General features: G+C 37.7%; 1 protein-coding gene across 3 annotated transcripts in view; it reads left to right on the forward strand.

The window, feature by feature from the left end:
- The window catches only part of stan (Protocadherin-like wing polarity protein stan), a 45,480-nt gene that overhangs the window by 14,295 nt on the left and 16,958 nt on the right, over positions 1–14,227 (forward strand). For 2 of the 3 annotated variants that reach the window (XM_068291197.1, XM_068291199.1), the window contains exons 2-3: positions 1,749–1,778; positions 8,211–8,267. The gene's annotated coding sequence lies outside the window, so the exon portion shown is untranslated. The remainder of the gene's footprint in view (positions 1–1,748; positions 1,779–8,210; positions 8,268–14,227) is intronic. The other variant, XM_068291198.1, reaches the window with a different exon arrangement.

The following is a 14,227-nucleotide window of genomic DNA, read 5'->3' on the forward strand; positions in this document are numbered from 1 at the left end:
CAGGATCAAGGGACAGTCACGTGGCCAGCGGAAAAACAGAAGAACAAACTTGAGAATTAAATTAAGTTGAGAGAATTTAATGGGTTGGTTTGTGTTTCGGTTTGGGTTTGGGTTGATTGCCTGATTTTTGATGGTTAGTTCGCTGGATTGGTAATGCACTTAATTCCGTTGACATTTGCAGTCCACATTTGCATTAAACTTAATTCAACCCGGAGGTGGGCTAAGTAAATAAAATATACCAATGTACACAAAAATATATATTTAATGATTAAAATACAACCGCAGTTTTTCCAAGACTCTTTAGTCGGTAAATATTGTTGGGGCATTAAATTGAAATTGTAAATTTTCACATTCCACAAACAGACACAAGCACACACACTTTGCTGGGTTACGATTTCGCCTCAGCAATTTATAAATACAAATATGTAAACCTTTGGAAAACTCCATCCAACAGAACGAACTGGGATACTCTCTGCGACATGACCCACCATTTATTTGGTAGCTGTAGCTCCTGAAGTATTTCAACACAGATCAAATCTACAAATCCCCTATATATCCTTTACACTTTGCCATTTTTGTTAGACCAGTTCACCCTATGGATACAAAGGGTATATGTAAAAGAGAAGAGAAAAATTTTGAGCAAGCAGGTTGAAATTGTATTTCATGGAAAATTTAATTTCCCACACTCACACACACACACACTTACTGGCAAACACATACACACTCACAAATTCAATGGATCGTCCGGGTTCTGCATGTGTAATAAATGGCCGAAAGGGTGGAACAAGGGTTGACGGCTTCGGGTTGGAGAGTTTTTTGATGATGATGGGTTGGGTTGGGGGTCAACGTCGCATAGCAAAAACGAGATTATTCTATGGGAAATCAATTCAATTTTTGGGGACCAACCTATTCCTTCAATAAAAAACAAAAAGACGATAATGAGAAGTTAGATATCGACAAATGCCATGTAGGCAAAACTTAATTAAAGCAATTTGCTTAAAGTAAAGAAAAAGTATTTAATCTATTGGATGGAAAAGTTTTGGGCATTTCCCTAATATTGACTTTTTGTACTTTGTTTACTTTTTTAAATTGCACTTATATATTGTAGGTAAATTTTTATTAATTATCTGAGATTTAACCTTGACTAAAATGTTTGTGATGGTTGACTGCGGCTGCATTTCTTACCCCAACTTCTTCTTATACGCTGCAAGACCCCCTTTGAAAATTTTCTTATTACTTTCCGCTTCAAGACATTTTCCCACACTTGGGTTTAATTTAATTTTTTTCCTTTTTTGTTTCTTGAGTTTTATTTTCGCTTTTAGTTTAGTTTTCAGTTTTAGTTTTAGTTTTGGCGGTGAGTAAAAGTTTCACAACCTAACAAGAACAAGAACCCAAAAGAAACAACTGAACTGAAATATTCTCATAGTTGTGTGTGTGTGTGGTGGGGGGGGGGGTGGTTGCTTAATTAGTGCTTGATATATTTATGCAAAATACAATGATGAACTCTACTCCACAATGGCTAAAGGAGAGACTGAACCAAATATATTTCATTCGCTAAACAAGCTAACTAGGACGGCGACTACAATGCTTAATCAGAATGATTAACACATTAATTTCTGGCACTCTCATTTCTTCCTTGAGATCATTATTTATCATCCGTTTACGTTTTAAAATATGTAATAAAACTATTATTCGTATATAATATTTGCCAGGCATTAATTTTTTCCATTTCTTTGCCTTCTTTGCAGTTGCTGTTACGCACATTAACTTGAGGAAATGTAAGTACATTAAATTAAATAATTAAATGTCAATTTCTGTTTAGTTTCACACGCTGAAGGGTTTTTTGAATTAATTTCAAATTCAAACGGAAAAAACGAAATGAATAGTTATAAAAAGAGTCGAACAGCAAACTTGAACTCACAGTTAATTGCGATCAAAAGCAAAATAAGAGACGAAAATTATAGACTGGCTATGTCTGACTTCATAGGCGATCTGGGCGGTTGTTGCTGCCGTTCTGCGGTGCGTTCTTCATCTAGCTTATGGCACTTAGCACGCAAGGGGCTGGGTCTACATCTGCTAACGAGCGAGTTAATGTGAGAATGAGGTGAAGGGGCGGGAGGAGTCGAGCGGTGTGGTGTGTGTGGTGGAGCCTTAAATTGTTGCAGAGTGTCTTAATGTTTCCATTCCATTTTTTACCTCGACCATAATGTTTGTTTCTTGGCTGGGTCACTGAACTGACCATAGACACATTCGAAAAAAAAAAAGAAACGAAACACAGTTAATCGTTAATAGCAACGGCAGCAGCGGCATACACGTTTTTCCAGCTTGGCTCAGTTATAGGCAGCCGTTTTCCAGCTCAAGCATATATTCGGTTGGAAAAAGGCATTTGGCTCAAATGGCAATGGATCGGTTAACGAATCAAGCTCAGTTCAATAACTTTGTTGGCTATAATGAGTTTCAATTTACATGCATCAGTCAATCTACATATATAGAATAGAGCCTAGAGAAGAACAGTCGTAGGTAGTCGTAGGTTCCTATTTCCACTACCAAGTTATCTAAGACCAGAAACCAAAATTAGGTAAAACTTCCTAAATGCCTTTAAATCGTTGTTTTAAATTGCTTTGCGGCTAAAACTAACTGAAAGTTAAACCGAATTGCCAAACCAAACTGCAAAAAAACCCTTTTCCCCTCCTCATTTGGTTTATGTGGCCAGTTGCAACTTTATTTCGTTTTTCTTTTTATGTTTTTTGTATCAAATTGACTGTTGAGTGAAGTGCAGCCCAGGCAAGTGGTGGAAGAGTCCGTACAAAAAATTGTGGAAAATGTGAAAAATTTCTGTATATATGCAAATGGTTATCCATAAGGACCATTATCATCATTAAATGCAGTGAAATGCTTAAAAACAATATAAACAGTTTAAAGAAATTTAATGTTTAACTTTATAAAGAGTTAGCTAGTTCAGGTCAGATATCATAAGAAGACGAAAAGACTTAACCAAGCCATTTAAATTATCCAGCTTACTAAAAAGATCGTGTTTAAGATGTTAGTAAATGTATTGGATCCAACATTGTTGAAACTTTTAGAATTGTTTCAAAACTGTATGCAAGCAAACTTATTCGAAATACATTATTTAGGGTGTGAACGTCACGAATTATTTATCCAAGAAATTTGATACGATCAAAAGATAAATGGAATTAAAATAACTTTGGTATACAACTTTGTTATACCTAACAATTTTCTGAAATAGTTAGAACATCTACCATTAGCCAGTAATATCTGATAAATAGGTAAACAAGGGGAAGACTTACCTTTATATTAACATATTTCTAGAGATCACTGTTAATTAGGAAAATGATAGAGTCTATTCCGTCTCACTATAACCCACAATTGATGGGTATTGAAATGTTCAATTGACCAGTTGCTGATGCAGTTGCAGTTGGTCTCCCATTCACTGGTCGCCTTTGAATGGCCTTCGACTGCTGTAAACTGCCAAACTGGCAACAAAATTATAAATTGGGCGCAGTTCACAAGGGAGGCATTTTTCTTTGCGTTTAGCTTTTCGCCGCTGTTGAGTGGCCCTGACAAATAGTGTGTGTGAAAGAGGGAGAGAGGGAGAGAAAAAAGGCAACTAACTTCGCTGTTGCAAGCAGAGAGTAATAGCAGAGGAAACGGGGGAAAACTGTGGCAATCAATTGAAATGGAATATTGAATGCAGCTGGGAGAGCAATCAACATTTGCCACAAGGAAGCAAACGAGAGGTGGCAGCAGCAGCAGCAGCAGCTAGCAACTAGTTTATCCGGTTGACACAGTTTGTTGGCCAAGTGGGAGCGGGCTCAAAAGCGAATGGTCAAAAACAAAAAGAAGCAAAAGAGCAAAAAAGAAAAGTAGTTTATGGTATAATGCAAAAATGAGAAGCGAAAAGATAGTGTGATGACTGAAAGAGAGTGCAAAAAGAGAAAAAAAAAAAAAAATTGAAGAAAGTCAAAGCAAAGAATGCAAATTTTCTTCAACACTCGCGCATGATGAGAAGCCAAATGATGGCAAAAGATAATGATAAGTGCAAGTGGAGGCCGGATTCGGAGTCGGAGGCCATGGCGGAAGAGTTGAAGCCATGACCTGTGACATTTGCCACTTTTGCTGCCATCAAATGACAAGTTGCTACTTTGTCTCAAGTTTTTCTTTCATTCCTCATTAGCATGGCTCTTGGGCGATTTTTCGTTTCTGCCTTGTCATGGCAAGCACTTTTTCTTAGCCTAATTATGTTCACTCATTTTCCACCTTCCACTCTCAATTACAATTACTAATTGCTGTGACTTGTGTCTCATGACTATACAAAAATAAGAAAAAATACCATCAGCTGAAGAATTGTTTAACTTAGTTGGGTCCTTTTTGCTTGGCTTGACCTAATTTTCCCAGCCGTCTCGGAAATTTGGTCTAATGCACTTCCAATTTTTCACTTATGGGTTACCCGCAATCCTAATTGGTTTGCATAAAAGTCCTTCAGACAATTTGAGATAACAAACTTTGCAGTTTTCCCTAAGTTAAGCCAGTCGGAAAATGTTGTAAAATTAAGATAGAAGATTAAGATCGTTTATGTAATTGAAATGTAAACGTGACTCATAGAAAAAATGAAATGAAAATCCAGTTTTCCTGCCACTTACATGCAAAGTCAGTCAAATAATTATATGTAACTTGACTTTTTCTTTCGTTCCCCTCATCTGGTAACTGTCAATAGAAATTCCTATATGGTTTCCCCTTCTCCTCGTGCAAATTTTTCCTGCAGCCCTTTGACAGCTAACGCGACCAGCAACAACTCTTGAGCAATTGCCGAGTTGGGGCTTCTGTTTGGAGCCTTTTTGTTGCCTGCGGGTTTGTCTGAAGTGGATCCTTTCATACATACATGTGTATATATTAAATAAAATTTCAGGGTGGACTGAGAAGTTTACAAAGAGCGGCAATAGTAATGGAGAACTGCATAAATCTCTCCTCGTTGGGTGAATTTTCAAGTTCTTTTTACATGTTATGCCAATGCGCGTTGTTGTTGTTGTTGCAGAGCCCTTCTGTTGGGCTTATGCATTAATTAAATGAAAATTGTAAATTTTATTTGTTAACCATAATTACTAAAGTTCCTTTTTGGTATGTGTGTGTGTGTGTGTCTGTGTGTGAGATGAATAAAGAGGATGAATGCGAATGCATATGATTGAAATGAATACAGATAGATCGCTGTAACTTAATAACATACTTATATGAAGTTATGCACAGCCTTTAATCAGAGAGTGGAGATAAACATATTTCTCATAGATTTCACATAAATGCCAATTGCAATTGGTCAGACAATTTCAGCTCAGGCCTTTAATTTTCGGAGAGATGTTTGTTCTGGTATTTCGTTTAGACAAATATTTGTGAAAAGGATGGGAAGGAGTGTAGAAGAGAGGAAGTTATACCCGCATCATCTACTGTTGGAACTTCTAACCAAACAAAATCTCTAAATCGAACATCATCATATTTTGCTTTCAATTTCCCCCAACTGTTTGCTTATGCAAAAGAAGGGCTAGGCTGGGAGAGGGAAGGGGCAACTTTATAAGCAAAAGAGAAAGACATGCTTTGAAAGAAGAAAAAAGAGGGAAGCTGAATATTTTCCATATTCATGGCCAATGCAGTTCAGTTCCGTTACATTCAGTTCAGTTCGTTTTCTAGTTTGCCTCCTGCATAGCAAAGGCAAAATTCGCATACAAATTGTTTATTTCCCCAGCAACACACACACACACACGCGCGTCGCAGGGGTAGAAGAGTGTATAGAGGAACTGCATCTGCATAAGCTTCAGTGAGCATCCTTCTCCTTGCCCAGACTCCCTTATTCTATATTTGCTCTGCCGATGGAACCAAGCCAAGCCAACCAAAACCAAGTGTGGAGCAAGCAGCTCGCGCCAAATTGAGACAATATTTGCACACGTTACGTATACGCCCCGTTGCATGGCAATGCCAACTCACTCAAACCTCCACCCACCCTCCTCCACCCTGCAGCGACCAGAAACCTCCATCTATAAACGAGCATTTTCATGTTATTGGCTTAGTCAGCGGTGGACTGAGAAGAAAGCAGTGGTTGCGCAGGGGAGGATGCTTCCTTTTGGTCGAACCACTGTAATAAAACCACGTAACAAAATGATTGCATTTGCTAACAAATTCGTGAAAATTTTTGACATTTTGCAAAAGAAGAGTGAAAAAGATCAGTATGAAACGGAGAAAAGGAGAGAGGACTGAGTGTGAAATGCGATTCAGTTATTTCTTTTTTCGCAATCAACGCATACGTGTATATTCTGGCACAGTGAATCCTGTTAGATGATAGACAGAAATGTCAGGTTGACAATTTTTTGAAATATGCACAAGCTCTTTTGGAATAAAATTCCAAAGTGTACTATTTTGTGTGAAAAATTGTTTTTGATTGAATATTTTTTTAGTGGTATTTACTGTAAACCGCTTTTTCCTGTTACCGTGTGTGAGTGCGCCATCTGTGTGTGTATATTTGCTGATGACTCATTTGCTGCAACAGCGCGTAAAGGTTTAATGAGTTTTTGGCCACTCATATACTCTTTCCCACCCCCTTTTCAAAGATATTTGGGTACTATGAATCGCACTTTTACACGCATCGATTGAAGGCATATTCCTCTATAGAAAGGTCCTTGGCAAAAAAGCAGGGACATATGGTAGATGGGGGGTTTAATTGCTTGGTCTGGTTGTCGGAGCAAGGATCATTGGAAAGCATTGAAAGTCATATTGACATTTCAATGAGTCTCATTTACATTAATGGTAACGCGCTCGATGCCAAAGAGGGAGAGAAAGATAGATGAAGAGAGCTAGACTAAGAGTGAGCTAGAGGAGAAAAAAGGATGGAGGAGAGGAGTCAGTTGAGTGGAAATTGTGGCTGCTTTATGGAATGGCTTGCTCCCCTTGTCCTGCGTATGCCTTCTCTTGCTGGCTGTTGTTGTTGTTGTTACCGCTGTTTGTCAGCATCATTATTCGCGCCATTATTTTCTCGGCAAGTTATCTCGCAGCGTGACTTAAAAGTTAAGCGTATTCATTATGTCCTTTGTGGCTGTGGCAAGGCAACACCTTGGAGTCACAGCCAGTGTCCTTGCCTGTTAAGCATGCCTGTTCGCCTGTTGCCTGCTATTGTTTTATTTACTTTTGCAATTTGTTTCGCTCTCGACGTCGACAAACCCGACACTGAGGAACAATAAAAATCCATTTCATTTCGTTATCCTTTAACTGCTGAGCCTTTCTGCACTTAATGCTGATTAAAAAGCTGTCTGCGTGAAAATGATTGCCGCCAAACGCAGTCACGAGTTATCGCTGGCCTATCTCCCATCCTCATAACTTACTCAACTTTGTCTCTCCATGTCCCTAAGTCTGTCTGTCTCTATTCCTTCTAGCCGCCTCACTTGACAAACTTTCAACAAACTGTCAATGCTGATTAACAGTTAAAAGTAACAACTTTTGCTGCTCCGTGCTATATATAAGAGCAGGATTCTAGTACTTACTTTTTGAAGTTAACTTTATGTAGCATATGTGAAAAGAGACAGAAAGAGAGAGAAACGCCAAGTGGCAGCCACTCGCATTAATAATGCCTGAAAGGGTTTTTCCCAACATACAACCAGATAGACAAACTGGGGGAGAGGAAGGTAGGCGAATACACACTTACAATGTTGTGATGAAGCACTCTCATCCTCATCCTTGGCTATCTTTAGTTTTGTCGTACTTACAATTAGAGCAATTCATTTGTCAACTATATGCACAAGGGGTTTCTGCTTAATCCACTCTACCAACTTATGCCAGTGGCGTAGAATATATCAGAGTAATCTGATCGTACACTTGATTGTTCGCTAGTAAAGGAAACATTGTCAATATTTCAAAACCTAGTTGACTTTTGACATTGTCTGCCAAGTGATTTACCTAAACAAAGACAAGGAAGAGATCTATGTATAATGCCTTGTCATCTGTCGTCTGACGGTTAATTTACTTCCCCTTTGGGCCAAATTACTGGACACGCACTCCAGACTGTCAATATGCAATCGTATCGTATATGACAACTGTTGCTTTTGTTTAGTTTTATCTGGCAATTAGTTTGCTACTCGATGCTAATTAGACAGTTCGTCAGTGTTCAGTTCAATTTTCACTTCATTCTCTCTTTTGTCTTTTTGTTTTACTTGCAGCACAATGTGTTTTCTAATCAGATGCTTCAACGACAATTGCTGTAATGCTACTAAAAGGTAAGATAAATGGGATTAAGTGTAGCAGTTCGCAAATGGCAAGACAAAAGCAAAAGTCATTACATATTGATATTGCAATGGAAGGAACGAGAGAGAGAGAGAGAGGGGAAGATAGAATGGTAGGGCCATTGTTTTGCCAGACAATACATGAAACACAACTGACCCAATTTCTCTATACAAGAGCCAAGAATCTTAAAATGCATTTAGCGCCTCTGATGGAGCTGCTGCTGTCTGTCTGTATGTGTTTGCTATAGTCATTAGTTAAGCTGATAGCTGATATCCAAGCTAAGGGATAAAACTTTCCATTCTCTATTTCTCTATTTATGCCTTCTATCATTCAAGTCAATCTGCACATACATATATGTATGCATAAAATTCTTCAGTTAATTGAACAACATTTTGCTTGACCCAGCTTTCCAGGAACATTTTCTATTAGCCTTTTCCAATTTACTTAAAATCACTTCGCTACGCCCTGATAAATGGAGCTGGCAATAATTCATAGCCAATGGAGAGCCTTCAGAGAGAAAGACAGTCTGAAGGAGACCAGAATGGAGGAACGACTGCATAAATTTGCCATAAAACTAAGTTTGAATTGTGAATTAAATCGCATTAACATAATCAAGTTCTAAACCAGCAACTATAAAAATATATTCAAGAGAATTTACTGCTGGAAAAAAAACCAAATGGACAAGAAAAAAAAACAACAAATACGGAAACGGAAACAGAGGGAGAAAGAGAGTTGGTCGTAGCTCCTTTAAGCAACTTATCATGAGATGTACTGATGTCCTTTCGCTAGACAGTTGCTAAAAGCAGTGGCACAGCTTTTGTCTTTCTGATTAAGCACTGCCATATGCTCGCTACCCTTGCTTCTCCCCAACCCACCCCTCCCGCCACCATAGTTTCTCCGTTTGTTGTTGTTGTTCAGCCGCAACAGCGTACAAAACTTAATTGCAAACAAAGCGACAATGACAGTACCACAAAAGGCAGCCCCCGAGAGAGAAAGAGAGACAGTAAAGAGTAGAAAAAGAAAATCCGCAAAGCGAGTAAAGTAAATGCTTGTCAACTCAATGGGTTTTTGCACAGTTCGTGTTCTCCTACTTTTACATTTATCATCATGAAATTTTCCTGCCTTCCGGCATGGCAAAAGTTAAACTGCAATGCACTTAAATCCACACCTTCAAATCCAATTCCTGTTCCGTCTTCAACATACCTACCCAATGCGACCCCTTCATGCATATATGCATGTAAGTATCTAAGACATATCCAATTTTAGTTGCATCGCTGCTAGCCCTTAGCTACTGTTGCTGTTTCTGTTGCTGCTGCTGCTGTTTCTGCAGCTGATTCATTTATTTATTCATGCCCTCATTTCATTTACGCATTTCTTTTATCATCCCTCTCTCTCTCTTGGCTCTTTGTGCTTTATGTTGTTGCTGCTGGCATCAGATGCGGTTTTCTTTCTTTTTATTCTTCTCACTGACTCGGATGGATTGTGCAATTAATATGAGGTACAACACGATATATACATGTGTTTGTAGTGGTATAGTTTTCCACTTGTTTCTGCTTCCCTCTATATGCATATTTGTTCACTTATATCATTTTCATAGCATACTTTTCAGCGCACATTGGTCCGCAATAATAAGTGACAGGAACTCGAAAATGGTAGATACATATATAGTTAAAACTTGAATTCAAATAATAACCCCGTACACAACCCTCTATATATATTGAACAAAAAAATTGGATAATGCAAGAAAGCCTACTTAACATATTTGTCCACTTGGCGTATACGTGATTTTAAAGCAAAGTCGTATAAAATGCTCAAAGCTTTTAAATCATTTTTTAATTTTAATTCGATTCCTTTCTAAAAGACCTAAGTTCAACTAGATCCTTCTAAAATCTGATTAATTCAATATCTTATTGAACAACGACACAAAACATTTCGATTTCTAGATTATTTTTTTAGTTATTTGACAGTTTTTCTCGATTTGTGTGTGTAACCATTTGCTTACAAAGTTAATATTTGCCCTAAAGAGTGCAACTTCAAGGAATGAAGAATAATTTCCACAACAACTTGACGGGAACCACTTATTCCAGCATATTACCATTAGTTAAAGATATGTTCCACTTTCATATCTATTGTGTACTATGTATATAAAGACAAAATGTTGCATTGTCAGTTTGAAACCTAAGAAAAGCTTAAGAGCAAAACAGTTATTACAAATGCTTAACTTTAAGCCAACTCGTCAATTTCAATGAAACTACACCATAAGGAGAGATAAGAGTCTTCAACTCATTGATTTTGTGTCACGTAGAAACTTTAGTTTGTTCGCTTAGTTAGCTGAATCTATGCGTTATCCTAAGAACAATTAAGTAGAAATGTCAAGTGAGTTCCTTGTAGCACATAAATCTCTCAGACACGATACGCGCCAATGCCAATAGAAATCTAATGAAGCGCACCATCAGAAAGCGAACTGGAAGAGAATAGATGGGGAAAATGTAAACGAACAGGATTTGCATTACATTTAGAACTTGCCGAACCTGCAAGTTCTACGACAATGTAAACTGAGTGAAACTAAAGAGAAAAATCACTGTGTTAAACATCACTTTTTGCCAATTGTTACTACTCTGTACTATGCTGTAGTTTCCCGTTCTAGCCTGTGGCACACTTTTAATTTGTACGCCATGTCGCAAGTCAAGTCACAAGTTTCCTTTACCCTTTCCTTTCGGTTAACTTCTCGTTTACCATTCTTTGTTATGTCGTAGGAGAGTTTTTCATGTGCAGGCAGCATTCATGTTCTCGTTTGTCCTTTAAACTCAATTGCATTTGGCTGGCCAAATATACTCGAGATGTGGTCATAGGTTTGTTGCCTGCTTTTGTTGGTTGTTGCTTGGTTGTTGGTTTGCCTCAAGCGCTTCCATAACAAAGTAAAAAATAAAAACCTTCTCTTTCGTTCTCAGTTCTTTGTCTGCTGAGTGGGTGAATGTGTGTAAGATTTTATTTCATTGCGGGCTTCTCTCTTTCTTCTCTTCGTTTCCTTTTGCTTGTTTCCGATACCAATGCAGCGTATGTTTCCTTCTCCGTTAAACATATATTTTATTTCCAACTGAGACGGCTTTCGGGTCCTGTTTAAATTGACCATTAAAATACTCAGACATTTTCACATTTTCTGTATACACTGTGACGCTGTCTCCCATCTTCTTTCTAATAACATTTTAATGCAGTTAACTTTATCGTCTTGTACTTTCATACAGGTGTATTCAGGTGGAGTTGTATGTATTATGTCTCCTGCCCCCTAGAGCCACACATGAATGTGCTTATATAGTCTAGACAGGAGTCAACAGACAATAGTCGCATTTCCGGGGCACGCAAACTCCTTCTCCGTCTGGCAAAGAATTTTATTGCCTTTCATGTTCTAGTTGAAAATATTTAATAACGTTTGGTCACGCCATATGATTTATACTAATTCGTTGGCTATTATTAGTCACTTAACAACTTTTTCAATATAACAATCAAACCACTCGAAATACATTTTCCATAAAAGAATAGAAACTTAATTAAATTTCAAACTTAAGCGGCTGTAATTTGCTTATATAATACCTAATAATGCTCAATTTTCATAAGCATCAAAAGGAAGAAATTTAAAAAATCAGCTCCTTTTTCTTATTATTGTCATTTTACAACAACACCCTAAGGGTCCTTCTGGACCTGCTCCAACGATGACGATGATGATGGTTCTTCAAATTACAGAAAGAAAAAAACTCTCGAGCTCATTAGCCACAAAGAGCAAAACATAAAAAAAAACCTGAAGAAGGCAGAAAGCACAAAAAAGAAAAGTTGATCACGCCCACCACGTCACCAGGTGGGCGAATCTGTGATAAATTTTTATCAAGCCAACAGTTGACACGTTTCGCCTGATTTTTTCTCTCATTTTCTGCTTTGCATTTTCCCCACTCACTCTTAAACTAAGGCGAAAAAAAGTTAAAAATAAAAAACAAAGAATGCCAGAACTTTTCGGTTTTTTTATACCATGTAATTATAAGGTCACAGAGTATATGTAAGATACACAAAATGCAAAGCAGACCACGTTGGAATGGTGAAAATACTGATTCCGAGATTGTGTGGGAAACAAAATGAAATGCAAATGTCAAAGAAACAGACTTTGGTTTGCCGATTCTTTAATTATCGTTGCAGTCTTTGACCACTAAACATTTTTCTTTTTTCAACATTCTTGGGGTGTCGAATACTAATTACAATTTCCGTGACTATAAGGCAGATTTCGGTCTTGCAGCTCTAGAGTAATTGCTCTACTCTACTTGTTCGATCCACTCCCTTTTCGACAAATTTACTGCCTACGATGAAACAAAATTTAAATTTAACGTTTGAAAGGAACAACTCGAATCCTGAGCGGATAGTTTGTATATAAACAGACAGATGATCAGACAGATACTGAACGTATTAATTATAAGCTGCATAATATAGACCTCTAGATCTAGTCGTATAATATTCACAAAAAGAGGGTAGGCCTAGGATAATATAAAGCTTATACTTTTTTGAGGAAACCTAATATACAAAAAACTGCAAATGAATTAGGTTCATCTATCCCTACACATTGCAGGGTATCTCAGTGTTATCTTGCTAATTCTTTTGATTTTTTTCTATAATATTTCAGCTAGCTAGCTATTTCAGTTGGGTGGAGGCTACTTAAAAAGTTTCCAGCTGTTGTCTCGTAAAAGGCGCAAATTTATGAGTCAACAAGCACAACCCTTTCTCGCGGTTCTTTTCCACCCACTCCCCAAAAAGAAAAAAGAGAAAACCATAAGTAGGCAAAACAGAAATGCCATCTGGTGTATATTACATGTGAAAAAATTTCGCAGGTTTCATGTACTTTTTTGACGTACTGAGCTCTGAAGGGTTGCCAAAAGTCGAAGCCATATATCATCATAGCATTTGCCGGGGAGAAGGGAAGTGCGACGAGGGCAATAAAACAAAATGCCAGACACATTGTCGGGCAAAACACTAATTAACTTTGTGAATTTTGAATTTCGTGTTTGTGGATTTGCAAATTACCAAAACGAAAATGTTTCATTATTAATCAAGTGAAAAGAGTCTGAAAGTTTGGCTTTGCCTTTTTAGAATAATATTATTGAAACAAGTTCACAGATTTCTTTCATGTTCGCATTAAGTAAAGGAAATTGCTTTACATGATTTTAAGTGGTTAAAATTGTAGTCTTTGGATATAAGATATATAAATTTCTGTGAAGTTATCCTCGTTTTGTTAGAGTCTTAAGTACAAGACTTTAAGACGGGAATAAATAATTGTGTTAATTAAATGGAATCACACCTAAAATAACAACTTTAAGGCTCTGTGTTGGCTTCTTTTTGCGGCTTGCAGCATTTGTTTCAAGCTTGACGAACCATGAAAAGAGCTTGCTGCATTTTTTTTTTTTTCTGCTGCAGGTGTGGTGTGCATATACCACATAAAGCAATAACTGAGCAGGTGGAGAAGGCAGCGTCTGGGTCTGGCACACGTCTATATAGTCATAGTCATAGTCCGCATGGCCCAGACTGAAATTTTAATTAAACATTTTAACACTGCAATTAATGTTTAGAGAACGGGAGAGCGAGCTCGCTGGCAATGGTTGAAGCATACAAAAGACGTGAAAAATTCACACACATTAATTATTGTTTGCAGGTTGTAAGCCTAGCAATGAATTTTTACTACTCCCACACTGCGTATGCGCAATGTTTTGGGGGTGGTAGCATTGGAGGAGGGTGACAATTTTGCCTCGAGTTACTAAAACATGTCCCGCTGCCATTCTCGTTGAACGTGAGAATTATCCATCGATTGCAATGAAATCCAGGAGTAGTGAACTGTTTACTTACAAACTGAATTCAAAATGACCGAAACTCTAACCTCCAACCTTTGCCACTGAAGAGAAGGAGAGGGAGATTGGGGGAA

This window comes from Drosophila tropicalis, unplaced genomic scaffold (assembly GCF_018151085.1).
Source record: "Drosophila tropicalis isolate 14030-0801.00 unplaced genomic scaffold, ASM1815108v1 contig_593, whole genome shotgun sequence".
In the NCBI taxonomy this organism is placed as follows: Eukaryota; Metazoa; Arthropoda; class Insecta; order Diptera; family Drosophilidae; genus Drosophila; species Drosophila tropicalis.